A 3,935-nucleotide genomic window follows, 5' to 3' on the forward strand; every position below is an offset into this window, starting at 1 on the left:
AAAGTTCAGAAGGACATTAAGATGTCATCTAAATAAGTCTATTCCTGCTCATTATGTTGCCTAGACAGGTCTGGGAGAATGTTGATTCCTCCCCATTGTCAAGACAGATGATATGCAAATTGATGTCTCCTTCACCAGGATTAAGTGATCTTTGCCACATACCCAAAATGACCTCATTTTAATATGGCCCACCTCCCAAAGTTGATTGTCATCCCTAGGGAACACCTACTCTTCAAAGGGCATATAAGGCTATACCCCCAAAATCCAATTCAAGCCAGTTCTGAACTGGCTGGGGGACCAGGTTTTGGACCAAACTCCCATGCAATGCATGTCAAACCTGCTTGAGAGAAATTAAGCTATGGACACACACACCTCAATTTTGTTTGTCTCTTTCTTAGAGCTGACTGTTTCAAGTTGGGGTTCTTTTTGGGGGGTTCACACACCTTTGTTGAAGTGTTCCTCCTCAACTCTCCTCTTTTGCTTCCCGAATTTCCCCATATCAGTTTATCTTCCTCCATACAGTGCAAAAGAATCGAATAGAAAAGCATGTAATAATCTCTGACCATATGCCAAGCTTTATAATAAACATGCTGTCTCCCCTTGAATTCCCTTTTACTAACCTGTCAGTATTTTATCCAACTCAAGGGTCTCAATCCCTAGTTGCAGTAATACCTAAGAGGTCTATTTTGCATCTTGGAATTTGTATCTTTAGATCGGAAAATTGGAGAATAGCCGGATATTCAGCACATAGCAAAAGGGAAGGGAAAAAAAAGGCTGGGGAATTGAGAGACAAAGAGACATCTTGGATATCATTAAGCGCTCAGTGATTCACTAGAAAATACCTGAAGAAGATATTCTTCAAGGGAAGACCTTGTTTTCACAGATTCCTAAGGACATTTCTAAAGGATTTTATCTTTATGGACCTCAATATCTCTTCCAATTAGTGCTACAGAGAAGGTAAGGTTATTTGGACTTCACAGATCAGGGATTTGAGGCACACCCAGATATATCCAGTCAAAACAAAAACTATCATTTATCAAGTGAGATGACTATAATTTTGATATTCTGAGAGGTCTGATTGAAAAGAAGTTTCAGATTCCCTCCAATTACAGTGTCATGATCCTCTGATATGTGTATGAATACACATGGGATATATATGTATACATATAGATCTGTATACATACACATTGGGAAGATCATATACACAATATAGATATATAAATATATATTTGCATACATATGAAGTGTGTCTACAGGTAGATATGTTTTCCACATGCACAGTGTATACAAAAATGCTATAGGATGCATAAAAAATGTTTCATAATTCCTGATCTCCATCATGTTTGACAACTACAGAGAAATTATTCACCATGGACAAAACATAGAAATTATTAAAAGAATATATCTTATCTCTATACCTGCAGGCAACAGAAATGGGAAAGATTCTCAGGGACACAAAGGAGATTGGATAGATAGATAGATAGATAGATAGATAGATAGATAGATAGATAGATAGATAGATAGATAGATGGATGTATGGGATAGATGTTCACTGTGAATTGGGAAGAAACCAAAGACCTTGAAAAATGTTCAGCCTCATGCTTCAGCTCTTATTCTAAGTGGTCCTCTTGTGCTCATTGCTCTTGACTTCCCTCTCTAAGTCATTTTCCAGGTGGTCTGTCTGAATGAAGGGGTTTATGTCCGGTCTCATATTCCTTTTTTTCACTGTGTCTCTTGCACAGGAATACATGGCTATATCCTCAGTTTTAAGGGAATTCATTTGCAGGTGCAGCACATGGTTGCTGTTGTCCCTGGAGATGTGAATCAGCCTTTCACAGAGTCTGTATAGTATGTGGTTCCTCCATTACTATTAATATATGCGAGACACTCCAGCCCCCTCCCTGAAGCCTGGGGGACCCAGTCCATATTATAGCTACCTTAAGTGAATCCAGAAGCTTTGCAGGAAAGGCTAAGATATCCTCCAGGCTGTCTCACATCACCCCCACACTCTACCAGCTGAACATCACAATGGACACCTGCAAACAAAGAGTCACTGAAGACAATAGTCACATAAATACACTACTTCAAAGAGTGTATCCTTGATCTAAAAACAAACAAAAGACAAAACTACCTTGTAAAATAATCAGAATGAAAGTTCCATTCAGTCCAAAACCCATTGTTCAGGCTCTACAGTGTCAGTCCTTAGGAGAGAAAGGACACACAGAAGAAAAGCTCCTCTCCCAGAACTGCAGACAGGTTTTTGCTGGTTTTCATCCCTAGAGGGAGGAGCCCAATTTGCATGTCTTTCTCTGTTTAGTGTGAGGAAGAGCAACTGTCTTCCAGTGGGATGAATCCCCTCCCTGAGCTGCAGAGAGAAGTTACCCCCAGAATTAGTTCTAAAACCCTGGGGAAGGTTAGTGACACAGAGAATCTAAATATCATTGGGAAGGTCTCAGTGTCTATCCTTCTCCATCACTCCAATCTACCTTCAATACCAATGCATTGCTCATGAGGCTTTTCTGTGTTCTTGATAGTTTCCCAACTTATCCCAATGCCATTTTTAATTAGGAAGGCATCCAAGCTTTTGTCATTTTTTATCTTCAGCAAATTTTGTATCTACTTAAGATGTTTTTTTGCAGAATTTCTGAACTTACTCCTGCTACTTCTGCTTGCTTACAGAGCTATTTTTTGTTCATTCTCTTTGTAACTGGATTGGTCCATTTTATCCAGGGTATGCTCTGTTGGCATGAGAGAGATCGTTGTGAAGTTTTCAATGGGAGCACTATTACTGGATGAAAGGGTATGTACAGTTTAATAGCATTTTGGGAAGAGAAGACTTACATAAACTGTTGCAAAGTGAAGTGAGCAGAAGTGGAGCAACACTGTCCCACAGTAACTGCAATATTGTATGATGATCAACTATGAATGACTCATCTATTTTCAGCAATAAAATGATCTAAGACAAATCCCAAGAACTTATGATTAGAAATGCTATTCACCTCCAGAGAAAGAACTAAGGGAATCTGAATATAGATCAAAGCATACTTCTTTAAACTTCATTTTTCTTCCAGTTTGGTTTTTTTTTTGGTCTGTGTTATTGTTTTTCAGATTACTAATATGGAAATATGATATGCATATTTTCTTGCCTTCTTCCCATTGAGGAACAAATGGGGGAGGGAGGGAATTTGGAAGTCACCATTTTAAAAAATGAATGCAAAAATTGTTTTTATGTGTAAATGGAATAAAATATTAAAATAACAGAAATTCAAGTAATTGAGAATTTAAAAACTAAATATTTTAAAATACTATAGAAGGTAGAAATCTGAAAACCTTTTCACACACATACACACATATGCATATATATATATATATATGTCTAATCCATTTACTTTTTAAAAAAATATTATTCCAATGAATTTTCCACTTCAATTCCAATTATTTCTAATTCCACCTGAGCAAGATTAGAGACTGATAATTATCTAATCCATACCTTAAAACATAGGCAGCAACAGACTTTGTAATTGGATAACCAGTGTGACACAAATGAATTTACTCTGAAGATACTAATTTTAATCCAATTGGAAAAAAAAAGTTGTGAGATGGGATATGCAAATACACTAAGTAATTAATTCCAAATGTTAAGAATAGTGTTCACCAAATGAGCAGTCTATAAAAGATGTCTACACCTTGGTACATGCTACACATAGGTGTTTATTCAAAATTAAATAATAAACATAAGTAAATAATAAATCTAACCAAATTAGATTTCCTTATGAGTTAACACAAAAGACTCCCAAGTTTTTTCCCCTGATGTTGAACTAAAATCTTTTCCTTAAAACAAAATAGAAACTAAAGTACTGGTTAATAGTAAAATAAAAACAAAAATCTAATAAGCAATAATGGAAAAAGAAATTCCATTCCAAATAACTACAAAA

The 3,935-nt window shown here is 36.3% G+C and overlaps 1 long non-coding RNA gene across 1 annotated transcript; it reads right to left on the bottom strand.

The window, feature by feature from the left end:
- Positions 1-1,826: 1,826 nt before the first annotated feature.
- On the bottom strand, positions 1,827-2,259 carry LOC114031173. The gene is made up of 3 exons (XR_003567707.1): positions 2,132-2,259; positions 1,938-2,036; positions 1,827-1,841 (listed from the first exon to the last, which is right to left on the bottom strand). It is a non-coding gene; the product is annotated as an uncharacterized LOC114031173 (long non-coding RNA).
- Between the last annotated feature and the right edge of the window lie 1,676 nt (positions 2,260-3,935).

Source organism: Vombatus ursinus, unplaced genomic scaffold, assembly GCF_900497805.2.
Source record: "Vombatus ursinus unplaced genomic scaffold, bare-nosed wombat genome assembly UNPS02015093.1, whole genome shotgun sequence".
In the NCBI taxonomy this organism is placed as follows: domain Eukaryota; kingdom Metazoa; phylum Chordata; class Mammalia; order Diprotodontia; family Vombatidae; genus Vombatus; species Vombatus ursinus.